This window comes from Siphateles boraxobius, unplaced genomic scaffold (genome assembly GCF_051911475.1).
Source record: "Siphateles boraxobius isolate OS27281-9 unplaced genomic scaffold, OSU_SipBor_1 16, whole genome shotgun sequence".
Taxonomy (NCBI): Eukaryota; Metazoa; Chordata; class Actinopteri; order Cypriniformes; family Leuciscidae; genus Siphateles; species Siphateles boraxobius.
This window is the reverse complement of record NW_027508766.1, coordinates 3137145-3156715: the sequence shown is the minus strand read 5'-3', so window position 1 is coordinate 3156715 and position 19571 is coordinate 3137145.

The following is a 19571-nucleotide window of genomic DNA, read 5'->3' as shown; positions in this document are numbered from 1 at the left end:
GATTATTCACTCAGTCATTATCAAACACCAGAGAAAAGAGAAAGTCACCAGGAGCGTTCCAGAGTAGATGAACTAATGTAACACTCCAGCATCACTAGATCATCTCAAGATTTGGAGAGTGTACACACAAAACCGTCACATGGGCCCCATTACCATCCATATTCAGCGCTTTTAGAATTGCACGGTTGTTTGTCTTTATAGATTTCCAGGGCTAAATCTATTCCATCTTTGCTTTTCTCGTGAAAAATGAGTCGCTTTTGATGTCATCAATCAACAATTCCGCCTCTGACCCTCTTCAAAGGTCATTTGATATTTACAAAGGAATACTTCCTGTCTAATAACCCGCATCATTAAAAAAGGCTCACCCTGATGGCACATGCACTGAGAAAGTTGGTGTCTTCATAACAATCATTAAATCTTGTATTTTAAAACACCATTAGTATTGGTGCACTCTCTGTCTATTTGCACTCTGCATTTAAATGCTAAAGATGAGCACTACCTGAAGCAGAAGGGAAACGTCACCTTTGGCCTAACAAGGAGAAAAGACAATCACAAGCATGCAAGGGGAGAAAGTGACTCATGTGGATAGGAGACCAGGAGAGAAAAGAGAAGGAAAGAGTCAGTTTTCACAAGGCAGAGGGAGGCTGTGGCGAGTTTAGGCCTGGTTTTGGAAACACTATAAAGACAAAGAGCCGTGCAACCCTAAAAATGCCTGTCTGTGACAGACACACTAAAGATTTTACACACACTCATGCATTTAGCAGATGCTGAAACCTTGTGGCCTGTGCAAGTGTGGAAGTGCAAAGCATCTAAAGACTGATAGAGGTCACAAGGGTGAGTGCTCGTTGCTGATCTGAAGCGATTTTCTCACATTTTAAAACCTTAAAGACACAAACTTGAACAAAACCTCTGGATTCTGGTATGTGTTAAACGGCTGAACTTTGACATGGTTCGTCTTATGAGGCAAAGTAAGTCTGGCAGTGTCCATTGGCAAAACAAATGACCTTGAAAGAACCCTCTCAAATACCTCTGACAACCTGGAGTTGGGAGAGTTCAGTTGAACTAGCTACACTGTAATAGTTTTTCATTTCATTACAAATATAAAAGCACTGAACTGTTAAGCAGTGAGCAGGCACTGGCGGAAGTCAGTGGATGGATTTCTGCATGGATTTTGTGGGGGAAATTGTTGAATTCTGTGGAATGGATTTATAGTAAATATGGTAAAATGTCTTATACAGTATACACACATACTTTACTGTAGGTTAAAGTTGTTATCATGAACTAACAATGAACAACTTTTTTTTCAGCATTTATTCATCTAGGTTAATGTTAACTTATAAACATATTTATTGATGAACATTAACCAAGATTCATTTTTAACCTAGGATAATACTGTATAATAATCAAGTCACAGGCCTAGTCCACACGGACACGGGTATTTTTATAACCAGAGTTTTTCCTCCTGCGTTTTAATCTCCGTCTACATGAAAACGCAAAAAACACGCTATCAAGCGCTGTCAAGAGCATGCCACACCAGCAGGCGGCGATATAACCTGATTGGCCAACGTGAAGCCACGTTGGCCAATCAGAAGCCATCAGCGGCACACAATCTGACGTTAAACACAGCGGACAACGGCGCACACTCTGATGTCACAAGGCAAAAACCCCGGTTTTACTGTCTACACGACAACACTGCAACCGGCGTTTCTGAAACTCCTCACCCTGGCAGGGGTTTTCAAAAATGTTCGGTTTCAGTGACCTGATACTGCGTTTCCATGTGGACAAATGGCCGAAATGCGTAAAAAAGTCACGGTTATAAAAATACCCGTGTCCGTGTGGACAAGGCCACAGTGTCACAGTGTTTCTGAATGAATCGGTTGACTGAATTATTGAGGAACGAAACAAGTAAATGTATTTATGAACAAGTCAGTGAGTCATTCAGTCAACTGATTCATTAAAAAGAAGAAAAAAAACCCAGATTAATTCAGGAACAAAACAAATGACTGCTTTTTATGAACGAGTCACTGAATAATTCACTCAACCGATTCATTAAAAAACACTGATTCATTCAGGAACGAAACACCTCTATTTTTTAATTGGTCGTAAACCCACAACATTGGATTCTGCTGTTGCTTTGTTAGAAATGGTTTTTAATAACGGAGCAAAAGCTGACCAACTAACTGACAATATTTTCTATAAGGTAAGTTACTTAATATAAAATTCTTGTTTATTGAACTGTTGTACAAAAGCAATTTCACACTGGCAAACATGCTGTTGTTGAAAATCTACAGTCTTGTTAGTGTGATATTGCTAAAAATATATAGAGGGTATACAAAAATAAAAATAAACAATACATAAAAATACACACTTTTTTATAAGTTTGGGGTCAGTCATTTTTTTTTAAATTAATACTTTAATAGTCATACTCATAATTGTATGTTTCTTGAGCACCAAATCAGTTATGTAGTAACAGCTGCTGATAATTCAGCATTGCGACCACAGAAATAAATTACATTTACAATTATAGTTAAATAGAAAACTGTTATTTTAATTTTCTGTTATTTTAATGTTTTTATTGTATTTTTGGTCAAATAAACATAGTCTTGATGAGCATAAGAGACTTCTTTTAAAAACATTAAAAAATTACTGACCTCAAACATTTAAACGGCAGTGCATTGTTCATTAATTCTTTCTAGTTTATTATAAATTAATGTTAAATGAAATTAAATAAAAATGAATATTAACATATTAATAGGGCTGGACCAGAATATTCGAATATTCGAATATTCGTTCGGTGGGTTGGTATTCGATTTGAAAATTTGACATTCGAATATTCGTTTTTTTTTTTTTTTTTTGCACACCTGGGATCCCCCGCGAAACGGTTCTCACTCGCGCTTGAATAAGGCCGGCGACACACTGGCTGCATGGCGTGAGCGTCTCAGCTGTGTGGCATGTACGTTTTTATTTCAGCTCCCATGTTAACAGGTTGGAGTTTGCACACTGCCTGTGTGAAACACAGTGAAACTCAGGCGCGGCTCGAGCCACGCGGAAAATGCGTGCATGCTAGAAATAGAACCGACGCCTAACTGCAACTGGAGTGTTCTCTGGCTAGAGCGCAGAACAGCGGAGTTTGTATGGACCGAAGTGCATGCCTGAGCTTGTGTTTTGGGTTAAGCTGCGTTGCTTTGACATTGTGGAAAATAGAATAATAGAAACAAAATGTATTAGCCTTTTACCCGTTATTATCAATCTAAATTAATCTCGTTTTTAATTTAACTTAATTTCGTTTTTCTTTATTTAAATTTTGTTTTTTCTTTATTTAAGTTTCATTTTTCTTTATTTAAATTTCGTTTTTTCTTTAAGTTTCATTTTTCTTTATTTAAATTTCGTTTTTCTTTATTTAATTTTGTTTTTCTTTATTTAAGTTTCGTTTTTCTTTATTTAAATTTATTTTTTTCTTAATTTAAATTTCGTTTTTCCTTATTTAAATTAATTTTTTTCTTTATTTAAATTTCGTTTTTCTTTATTTAAATCTACCCTTTACTGTGTCAGTAATTTGTTAGTCAGAAAAATATTAGACTACCTTAAAAGTATTGCTTAATTTAACAGACCTGTGTGTGTGCGTTTTATATCATAGTGGAGTGTCCGTTCTCGGAGCATATAAACCCTGCCCGCGTGAGGTGCGCTGCTTCCCGCTCGCGCTGTTCTGTAGCTGACTAAAAGTTTATTAATTCTGAATGTGTCTTGTCTCGCGTGTCCATCTATATTGCACCAAATGCAACACTGCACTCCCTTGTGAAGTCGGTTGGATGAACGGTTCTCGAAATAATCAAAATGCAAAAAGACAGACCAACACAGAGATTCCTGCCTTTATTAGTGAAAAGAATATGTTCAGCCCCCTCTCGCCGAAGCTTCGAATATTCGATGTTCATTACTACCGAAGCTTCGAAGCTCAAAAAATGGTATTCGGACCAGCCCTACATATTAATATAGTAGATGCAACAAATTAACATTTATAGCATATATTAATCTAGGTTAAAGTACTGTTCATTGTTGTATCAAGTTAATGTATTATATAATTTTTTTTTTTTTTGGTCTCAGCAGTCAAATGACATTCAAGCAAACGTCCTCAACTCATGTTCTCATTGGTGGTCAAGGTCAGCACGACCCTGTTCTGCTCAGCGCTCTATCACACCAAGTCAGGTTGTTGAGACACAGTCTCACAGCTGTTTTGAATCGGTTACAAAGTGAATTTCTATCCAAAGTGAACTACACCAATTCCCCCTAGAACAACCTGGAGTTAAGTGCCTTGCTAAAGGGCACAACAGCGATAGGGCTCTCTCAGCATCGCTTGGGTTCAGAGGTCTCCCTACCTGGAACTCAACTCACGACTTCTGCATTACCAGCCCAGAAGCTACTAACCTCTACCATGTCGGAGCTGCTCTCATTGGAAAGAGACTAAAAGATTTCACAGTGTTTCCTCATCCATGTCAGAGACACTCTACAAAAAGAAATGACCTGGTATGTGTATGTGTGTACTCGTGTGACTGTGTGGGTGTTTATGTTTATGTGGGAGGCTGCTCACGCTGAGGTAAATGGAGTGTGAAGACTTTTCCTCCCCATAAATTTGTGTCTGTCTCTATGAGATCTGATTACTCAGCTGCAATAGTTAAAGCACACACACACACACACACACACACACACACACACACACACACACACACACACACACACACACACACACACACACACACACACACACCCTTGTAAACAGGATGTTGGGTTGAGTTGTGGTGTCAGGGTGGATCTGAGGAGTCTAGGACACATGATATTTTTTATTTGCATCCAGACCTCACACATACACACCCTCAGTTTTCCCAAATTCATTCAAAAAGTGGTCTGTTTATTCCGGTGGTCCATCGCTTCAAAAGTGAGGACCATCATTTCCAGCTAAACAGACTGAACACATATCATTGGAAAGACAGGAAGCATTCTACTGGAACCCCCCTGAAAAAATTAAGTCAAAACATTTACTAACTCGGAGACTAACATGTCCATTCCACTCCCCAAAATCTCTCAACTTCAGGAATTTTTCATTTACACAATGGCAATACATCTTCACGAAATTAAAACATTTATTCTGCAGGGTCAATCTCCAGCTGTTGGATATGAGGAGGACTGTTTAAGGAATTGCACTGGGGATCAGCGTGAAGTCTTTAGTGCTGGCAAATATTTTATATGTAAAAATCAATATTGATTATTATTATAATATTGATTCAATATTTGCTTCAATATTTTTTTGTATTATACAACTCCAATAGTCCTGGTATTCCTGGGGATTCTTCAATGGTTCTTTATGCAAGTTACATTGCTATGCCAATTCTGTCAAACAATTTGCTCAGAAGATACACAGATTCATTCAAGAACGAAACAAGCGTCTGTCTTTATGAGTGAGTTATTGAATCACTTAGTCAACCGATTTGTTCAAAAACACTGATTCACTCAGGAACAAAAGGAAGTGACTGTCTCTAGAATGATTCAATCAAAGGCTTAATTCAAAAACACTGAGTGTTTCAGGAACAAAACAAGTAACTGTCTTTATGAGTGAGTTATTGAATCATTTAGTAAACCAATTCATTCAAAAAAGAGAATAATTCAAGAAACACCACTACTGTGTGCTGCTGACAAATTAACTGAAAATATTGTGTCTATAATAACTTACTCAATATTAAATTCTTGTTTATTGAAATGTTGTATAAAAGCAATATAATCACTTACAATCATGCGTTTTGGTCTGAATATTAGAAAGTGAAAGTGAAAGTGACACGTGATGGCCAAGTATGGTAACCCATACTTGGAATTTGACCACTGCATTTAACCCATCCAAGTAAGTTTACACACATTAGGAGCAGAGTAGTGAGTAGGTTAGTTCCATACACTCGTTTGAGCTATATTTCTAACATAAAAATTCCCCAAAGTCTGTTGCACTTTTCTATGTTTGTAATGTTTAGAAATATGCTCTCACTATGTTTAATTGTAAATACCTCACATTATGTACTAAGTTGCTTTAGAAAGCAACTGAAAAAATTCACAGAATAATTTGAACCAGCAACAAATCCCACAATATTTCAAATATGGAAGCAAATATGGAAGAGATTAATGCAGAATTAATTTATACTGATTTTGTGAGGTGTACAATGGTTTATTTATACAGAAGCGTGTACACTTGATCCATACTGTGTCTGTGAGGGATTCCATGTCAACTGTATATCCTCAGAAACCTGTTATCCTACAGATCAATGTGAGATCAAAGCGAGAGAGCAGGAGAGAAACAAATAGGACAGTTTGTTGCATTTTGTAGGTGAGACAAACACTATGGGGACACAGAAAAAATATGGAGTCAGCACAAACCAGACACACACCATAAACACACACGTGCGCGCACACGCACACGCACACACACACACACACACACACACACACACACACACACACACACACACACACACACACACACACACAAGCAGACAGAATTGGGGCGAGAAAAAGGAGGAGGCAGCAAGCAGAACCGATAGGAGAAATGTCCTTATGACAGAGGACACCCTGAACAAAGTGTTCATTTCACCTCAGCAAATTAAACTTACCACACTTATCAAATAAAGCCAATAGTGCTTCAGAGACCACATCAATAAATGAGACTGCTTTCAATATTTTTTTTTACTATCTCTATCTCATTTATTTGGGTAAGATCTACATTAATCTGAACGCTAGTCTTTCACAGTCTCTCTCTCTCTCTCTCTCTCTCTCTCTCTCTCTCTCTCTCTCTCTCTCTCTCTCTCTCTCTAACACACACACACACACACACGCACGCACGCATGCACGCACACCTCTATCTCATTTATTTGGCTAAGATCTACATTAATCTGAACGCTAAATCTGGATTATAACACAGTTGAAACCCTGCTGTTTAATACAGCCTTAAGGTCTGTGATCCTGCAATTGACAGTGAACTCATGATTGGTGTTTATTTGCAGTCAGAGTACAGCTCTGCAGTCTGCATACTATCTACTGTACTATGCACACATACCACCAGAGAAGAAAGAAAGTCACACAGGTTTGGAATGACAAGGGTAAGTAAATAAATGATAACAGAATTGTCATTTCTGGGTGAACTATCCTTGTGATAAATCTGCTGCAAACAAACAATTTGCCAGAAAAATAATTTACTATAGTATGTAGATATACGCGATTAAACAAATTCTGCAAATCTGCAGTTTGTCAGAACACTATTTTTTAAAAGGAATGAAATAAAATTTGCCATCTAAAGCTTAATTCAGCTAACCAACAGGCCACAAGTTAATATGCTCAGCTGTACTTGGATTCCAAGGTCCATGAAGTAGCAATTTGATTCACAGAAGAAGTTTAACTCAAGATAAATGTAATTAATCAGCAGATTAAACGCAGTTAGCCCAATACTAATATGGTTTAGCCCAAGACTAGTTTAATCTACATCCAGGAAACCTCCGAACGTGAATTAATGGAGCCTTGGAGCCAGTTGGTGTTATTAGTATGACAGGGGATTAGCATGACGATATGTGAGCTGGCATGCTAATGCTGTAGTGACAGGCTATGGTCAGTTAGCATTAGCTATTGCTAATGATACCTCACTGATGTGTGAAATCCAATTATATCGCAACCACATAATTTGCAATATTACTCCATATGGTACAGAATTGCGTGTTTTGAGCAGGTCCGCTTTTTTTTTACTGCGGTGCAACAAGCATGTGTGTTTCATCTGGACTCTGAGACAAGCTCTCTGTCCCACAATGCATGATTGATTCATACCCTGAAGTGTTTGGGAGCCTGGTCAACAAACCATATGTCCTACGCAAATGCTTAGCACAAATTAAAGTAATTCTTGATCAAAAACATAAAGCCCATAAGTATTTGGACAAAACAAACCTCCAGCCTAATGAAACTTTTGGCAAACAGGACCTGACCCCCCCAAAAAATAAAAAAATGGTCACAAGCAATCAAGGACCTAATTTGGATCCATCTGAATTTATTTCATGCTTATATCATGCTATAGTAACATTAGCCCTTCACAGAACCCTGTCTTAATGAATTTTTGGCTAAATAAATCTGGCCCTACTGAAACCACAATTGGATAGGATGCTGGTGTTCACACCAGGGAATTTAACTAGCTTAACCAATAAAGACTTCCTAGGTCAACTAGTATCACCAGAATGCTAGACAACACGCATTTATTAATCTACGCTGTTTCAAAAGTTTAGGGTCAGTTAATTTTTTTTTAAAGCATTTAATACTTTTATTCAGCAGGGATGCATTTAATTGGTCAAAAGTGGCAGCAATGACTTTTACATTGTTAAAAAAGGTTTTTCTGTTACAAAAACATGTATCACGGTTTTTACAAAAAATACTAAAGTGCCCCAATTATGCTATTTTAAAGGTTCTTAATTTTGTATCCAAAATCAAAAACACTTTTTCATTTTCTCATAATATTCATTGCACATTAACTAATTTCTCAAAGAACGATAACTTTTATGATTCAGTCTCTCTAAACCCCTCTTTATGGCGAGCTACTCTGCACTGATTGGTCAGATGCAGTGATGGCCGGTTCGTGAACGAATCGTTCTTTTGAACCGGTTCTTTTTAGTGAACCGGTCGAACCAGTACACTAAATCGGACTGAATCGTTCGCGTCTTGCGTCAGTGCTGATCCACAAGTTACTAAAGTTACTCACTTTCAGACATGCCTGACAGTCCCTCGGGCTCTAAATAAACCAATATCCCGGAGTATATTTTACTCCAGTAAATCCAACAGTTCACTGAACTGAGACGTGCTGAGGAGGGAAGTGATGAGCACGAGCAGCTGATACTGCGCATGCGCGTACTACCGAACCGAACGCACAAGTACAGCGCCTGCAGCACGTTCCCTTTCGAGGGAACTCAACACTGCGTCGAGAATCGACACTTTGGGGACGCTCCCTTAGCGTGCGCCTCTGAAGTAAGAATTTTACATTTACATTTATTCATTTAGCTGACGCTTTTATCCAAAGCGACTTACAATTGCTATATGTCAGAGGTTGCACGCCTCTGGAGCAACTAGGGGTTAAGTGTCTTGCTCAGGGACACATTGGTGTCTCACAGTGGATTCGAACCTATTGTTTAGGGGCGCAGCACGCACTGTCAGCTCTCGAGAGGGCTGCCTGTGCACACTGTGAAGCACTTCCTATTAGAGTGCTGCGCTCCCGCTTGGCTATATTATTTCCTGATGATGGCCAGGCTCACGATCCCCGCGGTTCGGGTCCCGCGTCCATTGAGGCGGCGCGACGGCTTAGATCGTGGAGATCGCAGAAGGATCTCGCGGATGAGAACGAGACTGCTGAGGCACCTTTTCTCTCATCATCCGCAGATTCTATGACACTCGTTCACGACGCAGAAGCCCGCGATGCGGCTTCTTCTGCCCGTGACGAGTGCCCAGTGCTCGAGCTATCTGTTTATAAGGAAGTAGATGTGCTCAGCATCGGGAACGAGCAACATGAGTCACACTCGCCGGCTTATGTTTCTGCTTATGTAGAGCTCGTGGAGGTTGTGATGCGTGCGGTGGCCAGACTAAATAAATATATAAATAAATATATTTATATATATAAAATATATGAGCTGGCCACAAAATAAGCAGGATGATCCCCGTCAAAATGAACTAGACGAGAGATTCCTGCAGCACCGTTCACAACCTCAGAGCCGGGGCTTACTGTTTTTCCCAGATCTTTATAAAAATATAAATATATATGTGTAGATCCTGGGAAAAACCCCATTCTTTAGGTATCTCACCACATTCATTATATGTTTATTCGAATGTGGTGGGTGCGAGAGAGTCGGGTTATGACAAGTTGCCGCAGATGGAGGAAGCTTTAGCGTGCTATCTTTCTCCTGATCCGGCATCTTCACTTTAAGCCCCGGCGTTGCCCAACAAACCGTGCAGGGACACCTCTGCACTGGTTGGCTGGGCTTATATGGTGCAGGAAATCGATGTTGCTCTTCCTCCGTTAAAAACGTTTCGGGACACATCGGTTTCCAGCGAACACAGGCTGCACTGTCCACTCCACATTTTTGCGGCCAGGCAGCATTCGCGTTCGCCAATCGAGAATCTTTTTCGGTCCAGCCCTTCCGGAAACCCGCTTCAGGGGGTCGAGAACGAATCCCGATTAATACCCGAAGCCAGGCTCGAGAGCCTGGTTCCTTTGGTAAAATATTTAGAAAAGAAAAGGTCAGGCTGGTGCGTGCCTGCACTCTAGGACGATTTTGCAGGCGTACCAGGCCGATCTTCTTAAAGATCTAAGTGAGGCAAATATTTCCTGTTGGCCGCTCCGCTATCTCCTTCTGGCCTGTTTTCCAACGCTGTCACTACAGTCGTTGACAGGTTTCAGGAAGCAAAAAAAAAAAAAAAAAAGAGAGCTTTGCCTCTAGAGGCCCTCCTCCGGGAGTTTGGCAAACAGAGGAAGCACTCTCAACCGAAGTCCTCCAGCCAGAAGGGTGACCTGAGGGCCGTCCTTCAGGCGAAGAGGTCCTAATTGTAGGACCTCTGAGGCCTAGCACTCTCTCCCCGCACGTTCACAAAGTGTATGGATGCGGCTCTGGCTCCACTGAGGCTTCAGGGCATCCGTATATTGAATTACATCGGCGACTGGCTCATATTGGCCCAGTCTCGAGAAATGGCAGTTCGGCATCGAGATGTCGTCCTTGGCCACATTCAGAACCGGGGGTTGAGGCTCAACACTAAGAAAAATGTGTTGGACCCGGCTCAGAAGACTACTCTTCTGGGCGTGGTATAGAATTCGGTTACGATGCGGGCACGTATGTCTCCCGCTCGTATCGAATCCATCCTGGCCATGGTGTCCGGGATAAAGCTAGGCCAGGCCATCACTGTAAAGCAATTTCAAAGACTGCTTGGCCTCATAACAGCGGCATCCAACATAATTCCTTTGGGCCTGTTTCACATGAGGCCCCTTCAGTGGTGGCTGAAAGCCAAGGTTTTTTTCCCCAAGGGGAATCCGTTCCATATAATAAAGGTTACGCGCAGATGCCTTCGTTTCCTATTGATATGGAAGAAACCTTGGTTCTTGTCCCAAGGGCTAGTGGTAGGGGCGTCATGTCGCCGGGAAACTGTTTCGACAGACGCTTCCCTCGCTGGCTGGGGCGCGGCCTCGGACGGCCGCTTTGCCAGGGGTCTGTGGCAGGACCATCATCATTCTTGCCATATAAATTGCCTAGAGATGTTGGCTGTGTTCAGGGCTCTGAGGAGCTTCCTCACAGACATCAAAGGTTACCACGTCTCAGTGGTAGCTTATTTAAACCGACAAAGAACACTCAGATCGCGCCCTCTATCCAGATTGGCGCATCAGATCATTTTATGGCCCCAAGGGAAAATATTATCTATAAGAGCAATATATGTCCCGGGGGATCTGAATCAGGGAGCGGACATCCTGTCGAGGCAGGGGCTGAGGCCCGGGGAATGGAGACTCCATCCAGAGGTGGTGGAGTTCATATGGCAGAGGTTTGGACCAGTGGAAGTGGATCTATTTGCGTCTCGAGGGACGTCCATCCCACTGTCCACTTTGGTTCTCCCTCACTCATCCAGCCCCGCTGGGGTTGGATGCCATGGTACAGGCCTGGCCGAGGCTTCGCCTGTACGCTTACGTCCTGGAGAGGGTCTGTCAGGAGGGCATCAGTCTTCTTCTGATAGCCCTGTTTTGGCCAGCCCGAGTATGGTTTTCAGACTTAATTTCACCCCTGATAGCTCCGCCATGGCAGATTCCTCTGAGGAGGGGTCTGTTGTCTCAGGCGGAGGGCACTATATTCCATCCTCATCCAGAGCTGTGGAAATTGTGGGTCTGGCCTCTGAGGGGGCTCAGTACCTAGATGCTGGTCTATCATCTGGGGTGGTCGAAACCATACTTATCTCTAGGGCTCCGTCTACTAGGAGATTATATGGCCTCAAGTGAAATATTTTTCTACTTGGTGTAGAGAACTTGAGTTAGACCCAGTTAACTGCCCAATGGCTTCAGTTCTGGAGTTTCTTCAAGATTGTTTCTCTGCGAATCTCTCCCCTTCCACACGTAGGGTGTACGTGGCTGCCATTGCGGCGTTCCATGCACGACTAAATGTTGGGCCTTTAGGGAGGCACCAACTGGTCATACTATTTCTCCATGGTATTGGAAGATGAGACCGACAGTCAGGTCCAGGGTTCCTTCCTAGGACCTGGCGGTGGTTCTCGAAGGGCTATCCCTGGCTCCCTTCGAATACCTCCAGTCGGCTTCGCCTAGGACCTCACGTTCAAGATAGCCTTTCTCTTAGCTATTTCTTTAAAGAGACTGGGAGATCTCCAAGCCCTGGCTATTATCGCCAGTTTGCTTGGGGTGTGCCCCCGGCGGAGTTAAGGCCATCCTGCATCCGAGACCCAGCTATGTGCCTTAAGTGCAATTTATCATGGCTAGGTCCATGGTCCTGCAAGTATTTCATCCTCCACCTCATGTGTCGGCAGAAAAGGAGAGGTTCCTTGCTCTGTCAGTCAGAGTTCCGAGTATTACCTTGAGAGGTCCTCTTCTTGGAGGAGGTCGGACCTACTGTAGTGTGTTTTGGATCACCTATTAGGGGCTCCCGGCTATACAAACCATAAGTAGGCCTACAAGGTGCGGAATTTCCCTTCACCTTTGGCCGTTAGGGCTCATTCTACTAGAGGCATGGGGTCCTCTAGGGCCCTCCTTTCGGGAGTTCCCATCAAGGAGATCTGTGAGGCAGCCGGTTGGGCTACCCCACACACTTTTGTTAGGTTCTATAGTCTGCACCTCCCTAGTACGCTTGGCGCACACGTGCTCTCGTCCTAGCTGAGTGCCTGAATCAGTTTCACTCCGGGGCAGGCCTGTTTTCGGTGCGTGGCTTAGCGGGCATTCGTTCCCCAAAGTGTCGATTCTCGACGCAGTGTTGAGTTCCCTCGAAAGGGAACGTCTCGGGTTATGACTATAACCCTTGTTCCCTGAGAAGGGAACGAGACACTGCGTCGTCCTGCCACGCCCCTCGAGGCCTTAGAGCGTCTTGCTTCATCGCGGAGCTGATGTGTGTGTGTCAGCGTCACTTTTATGCATCCGGTTATGCCGTCACATGTTACATCACGACGCAACACCAATCAGGATTTGATTAGTTTCATTCTTACTTCAGAGGCGCACGCTAAAGGAGCGTCCCCAAAGTGTCGATTCTCAATGCAGTGTCTCGTTCCCTTCACAGGGAACAAGGGTTATAGTCATAACCCGAGACGTTTTTCGAAATCGAATCACCAGTACACTCACTGACTGAACCGAAAACGGTTTCTTTCGGACGCATCCGACATGCTGAGAACCGATGAGCTGGAGATAATGAGCATGCGTGTAACTATTTTCCTCGGACGAAATACATGCTAGGCTACTTTATTATTTTGTTGCAAACCAGAAAGGGTAACAAAATAAAAAATATTGGAAATGTTTGACTTAATTACTGTATTATCACTGTATGAATTTTTGATACAACTGGTGGAGCGAAAGTATTAAATTGTTTATTTAAAAAAATAGGCTATATATATATTGTCTTAAACGACTGCATTGTTTTAGTTGAAGATGCTGTTGAAGGCTAAATGAAGAGTGTTTTATGATCTCAATAAGGGATTTTGGACAAAAATAACTGAGTTTCAGTAGGCTGTTTTAACAGGAAGATGTATGGCGATTTATGAAATTCCTGTACTGTAATTATAGTTAATGACACATTCACAAATTTAGTTTGTATTAAATAAACTTTTTTAATAAAACTGTCAAAGTGTTTCAAACAATACACCATTAAAGTTTAACAAAGAAGAATTGTTGAAAACTGCACTTGCACTGTATTTAACTCAGGCAATGCCTGTTATTATCTTGCAATATTGAACACAGATTTAATTAGGCTATCTAACATTCAGAAATATGAATGTTGTTTATAAAGCATTACAGCAAAATAATTAACATGAATGCACAACTCCTACATTTTAAAGGTTTGAAACAATTAATGTTTTGTAAAACTGTCAAACTAAACATATAGGCTATTTGTGTTAACATGAATGCATGATATTTTCAGGAACAGCTTATTTCTAAATAAGTTCATTAAAGTACAGCGAGAGCGGTTCAAAAGCATATGGAGCCGCCAGCTCTCTCTCTCGCACGCGCGCGCGCGCGATCAGCGCCGTTTTGCTACAGCGATTCTCAAGAATTGTTGCAGTTTCGAAACACCAGTACACTGAACCGAAAACTGTTTCTTTCGGACACGTCCGACATCTGAGAGAGAACCGATGATCCTCGCGCGATGAAAGAATTTACGTCATTACATGATGACGTAAACGAACCGTTGAACGAGTTTTTTTAACCGGTTCATTGAAACGAACTGTCCGAAAGAACCGGTTCGCGGAAAAGAACTGAACTTCCCATCACTAGTAAGATGACTCAGCCTGTTGTGATTGGTCTACCGTTTACAGTGTGTGAAGGAAACGAAATGCCCATTACAACATCTGAATTTGAACTCTGGAGGCTTCATCAGCACTCGATACACAGTGATATGAATGAGATGAATATCGTTTTATTTTTGGTATCAATCCCAGCACAAGTCCTCATCCTTTTGAAGTGCAAGCAAAGTGGATATGCAGTGCTGAAAATAACGTCTTCTAGACATGTCGACAACACGAAGCAAACTTTTCCAGGCCTCAGCTACAACTACAGTGTTTGAGGGCCGGGCAAATTAGACGTTGTTCACGAGCAGCCAATGAAGACCATAGGCTGCATTATGCAAATGTGTTACATTAGGCTTGTTTGAGATGAGCAAAATCTGCGCAGAACCAATCACCGGTGATCAGCGCGTAATGCATGCCGGCTAGAAATGTGTCCGAGTTCGGTCCGTCTTGCTCTGATGTCATGCTGACGTGTGTCAAAAAACTCTCGCGAGCGCAAGGCACACGTGTCGGATTCTGCAGTCGCGCGCAGTTGCTCTCCACCGACTGCGCTGATAAAAAGCATGATGGGAAACGACTTGCTGACGACACAGCTTAATGTTCATTGGTTTAAACAACCGTGATGTATTGTTCTCTTTTAAAATGTTTGATTTTAAAACTCGGATATCATGTTTTATGTGTATATGTTATGTGTGAATATTCCCAAACTCTCGGACAGTGTGATCTCTATGGGTTATGCAATAAAAAACAAACAACCCCCCCCCCCCCCCCCCCAAAAAGAAAAACACATAGCCTATGTCTGTATTAAAGAAAAAATGACTGATAAACACTAATTTGGAATGTAATTAAATAATAAGTACTTTGGGTGTCTTGTTCATTATATTTATTTTCATATAAAAGCAACAGATCAGTTTATTAGCAACAATGTGCATGAGCGTGAATCCCGTGAATCTCGCGATATCCATCATTGATCTCGCAGGTGTCAGATCCACTGCGAGAAGCGAGAACTGTCCGGCTTGCCTGCGCTTTTTTCACTCTTCCTCTCATTCCAACCGTCTACTCTCGACTACATTTCAGGCGAGGCAAGGCGCATCTCAAACAAGCCTATTGTTATGTAGGTATGCAAGAGGAAGTGAGACTGGACTTGCTGACTTCAGAATCGATTTGTTCTTTTATGAGGTAATAACTTTATTTGTTATATTGCACTTCTTTCAAACTTTAAACATTTTACATTCACAAACAGCTATATTACACATTGACACTGCATGAAAGATAATAGTCGAAAAAGCACAATAGGGGCACTTTAAGTAAAACAACCGTTCCCTTTCGAGGGAACTCGCGATGCGTCGATGACGCTTTGGGAACGCTACCAGCGTGAATGCGTATGAAGCATCTATGTCAACTAGTCCTATGGATGGAATGAACGTCACGGGCGGGTGACGTCATGACCAGGAAGAGATAAGAGCACATCCGATGAAATCGGCATTAGCTTCTGTTGCCTCGCAAGCGATCTGTGTCAAACTGTCTGTTATATTTACTCTTGTCTGTCTGATATATATATATATATATATATATATATATATATATATACTGTATATATATATATATATATATATATATATATATATATATGTATATATACACTATGGCGAAACAATTGCACAAACTCTGTTTCTCCCTGCTTGCGTTATTTAACGAGTGGGGAGACACACAAGCTTTGTGTGATGTGTTTTTGGGAGTGGAGCATGCGGTATCAGCCTTCGAGGGGGCTGATTGCCAGCATTGTGAGAAGCATTCGCTTCTCATGCTCCAGTCCCGCCTGTCACTTTTCGAGGATAGTGGCCAGGCTCGCGGTTCTCAGGACCTGAGGGTACAGGACCTGAGAATGCATTCCTGGGGATCGCAAATGGATCTCTTTACGGGGTTGGAGACGGGTCCGAGGGCCTTATCTCCTCCCTTTCCCGAGGGATCCATTGCTCTCGCTCCGGTATCGGAAGCCCGCGCCGCGGTTTCTTCCGCCCGGGGAGAGAGACCAATGCTTCAGTGCTCTACCTCCGAGGATGTAGATGTGTTGAGTATTGAAAGTGACACAATCATGGGGGAAGATGAGGGGGTATTAGGGGGTTGAGAGAGTATGGCTATGGGGCGATGCCCCGGGCAGAACAGACACTTGCTAGGTATCTGTCTCCCAGTTCAGCATCGTTCCATGAAGGTGTCGGCTCTGCCCACTAGGCAAGTTCATTTATATAGCACATTTCATTCACAATGGTAATTCAAAGTGCTTTACATAGAAGAAATTTAAATAATCAAAAGAAATCAGAATAATTAAAACAGTTTAGAATAAAAGATAAAATACAGAAATAATCAAATGAAATCAGAGTAATTAAAACATAAAATAAAATACAGTGCAAACAGTCGGACGAACAGTGCAAACAGTGCTCATTCAGTAAATGCACAGCTAAACAGATGGGTTTTGAGTCTGGATTTGAATGTGACTACTGTAGGGGCACATCTGATCGATTCTGGAAGCTGGTTCCAGCTGCGGCTGGCATAGTAGCTAAAAGCGGACTCACCACGCTTAGAGTGAACCCTTGGTATTTCTAGCCGATGTGATCCAAATGATCTGAGTGATCTGTTGGGTTTATATTCAGTGAGCATATCTGCAATGTATTGAGGTCCCAGGTCATTGAATGATTTATATACCAGTAATAATACTTTAAAATCAGTGTAACACATTTTTGAAAAAAGATGTGGGAAGTGCGTCAAGGGCGCAGGTTGATGTTTTTAGGTGCTGTACAGTTTCTTCCAAAATGTTGCCATCAATTTCTTCGAAATCAGACATAGTGGCTACTTTCTCGTGCTGTTGTCTGATCTGCCTGACCCCAGCGCAACTCAAGGATGAGCTGATCACCTTTCTGATATTATTGATTTTCTCAGAGAAGAAAGAAGCAAACTCACTGCACTTTCTCACTGAGAGCATTTCACTGGGAATCTGGCTTGGGGGGTTTGTCATTCTCTCTACAATAGCAAAAAGAGTGTGCGTGTTGTTTATATTGCTGTTTATAATATTCGAGAAGAAAGTCTGTCTAGCTTTGCCTAGTTCCTTATTGAAAGCATGGATGCTGTCTTTGTAGATGTTATAATGGACTACAAGTTTTGTCTTCCGCCACATGCGCTCTGCTTTTCTGCATTGTCTTTTCATATTTTGCACTGCTGTTGAGTTTCTCCAATGTACTTTTGTCTGCCACTCTTCTTCCTGACTTTCACAGGAGCAATATCATCAATTACACTCTTAACTTTTGAGTTAAAAGAATCAAGGAGAAAATCGACAGAGTCAGCAGATATGCTTGGTGTTAAAGATATAGCCTTCATAAATAGTACACTAGTGTTCTCATTTAAGCATCTCTTCTTGACAGACAGGGATCTATCTTCAATGGCAGGAGAGATCAATATATCAAAGAAAACACAAAAATGATCAGACAGTGCTACATCCTTAATAACAATTGATGAAATGTTTAGACCCTTACTGATAAGTAAATCTAGAGTTTGTCCACGATTATGTGTGGGTCCATGTACATGCTGAGTCAGATCAAAAGTTTTTAGGCCTGTAAACAATGATAAGTAAAATGCGTGGAGCACCTTTTAACACAATACCCAGATATTCGAAAGACGGGTAATTCCCAAATGATATTTGCTTACATTGATAGACATCTTTATAAAGAGCAGCTAAACCTCCGCCTCTTCTGACAGCTCTGCAGACACTCATAAAAGTAAAGTTAGGAGGGGCTGTTTCATTGAGGACTGTTGCACTGCAACTTTCTTCTAGCCAAGTTTCATTTAGCAACATAAAATCCAGGTTGTATGTGGTTATTAAGTCGTTGACTAAAAGTGATTTATTTTTAAGTGAGCGGATGTTTAAAAGTTTTAACTTAACAGTCTTAATTTTTGTCCCCACAGCAATCTTGGTATGTCGTGTAATAGGCACCAGATTAGATGGGTTTGCTGTACGGCTTTTGAAGGCCTTAGACTTTCTATCATGTAATCGAACAGCAATAGAAAAAGATACAGGCACACTGGGTTCCCGCTTGTTCTGTAAACATTTGAGAAAGTTATTGTTATCATAGCGGGGACCCGACACATATCACTGAGAGCTGGTATCAGTTGTTTTTGGTTCACCTCGAGCCGCTGGAGGAGGGTGTGGGCCCTGGCGCTGTGGCAGAGGCAGAAGAGCTCTCACAGGAGGAGGGTGAGGGCGAGCTGGGCCCGCAGGCTTTGGTGGTTGTGGGGCCTGGCGTTTTTTGGTTGGTATCTCGGGGCTCGCAGCAAAAGAGTGGGATAGTCTAGTTCCAGCATGCACCAGTTGTTCCATTTTCTCTGAGAAGCACAGAAGTGGAGATGCTGGAGAGAGTGATAACGTTTCCGGTGAGAGGGGTTGTTGCTCTGGTGTTATTGGAGGCTGTAATATGCTGTCCTGGTTTCCCTGGCTGTTTTCCAGAAAGTTGTCCTTGGGTGCTGTATCTTGGAGCAGTGCTAGTATGTCACAGTCTGTCTGTGGTGAGCTCTGTGGGCAGGGCTCAGCTGAGATTGTGCCCGTGAGCAGAGGTTGTTGTGGCTGAGTGGTGTTATCACTGTCCTTGTGTGATGTGTCAACCGCATGTCCATTCAGGTGCTGAAGTGAAATCTTGTGGTCATTCATACTGTATCCAGGTGTGTGTGTGCCATTCAGGTTGAGTGGATTGGCACACATTGCAGAAGGATGACGGAGGGAGAAGTAGATATTGTCCTTTAGCACTCTTGAACCAAGTTTGTTTGGGTGGTGGCCATCCTGTTGAAACAGTTGCCTCTGACTCCAGAAAAGATTGAAGTTGTCAATAAAGTTCACTCCTTTTATATTGCAGGTTTTTTGCAGCCATGTATTAAGCCCAAGCAACCGTGAAAACTTGTTTGTTCCTCTTGCTGGGAGTGGTCCACTGATGAATGTCTGCAATTTCAGTCTTTTAAGTGTTTCAAAAAGTTCATTGAAATCCTTTTTAAGAAGTTCCGACTGC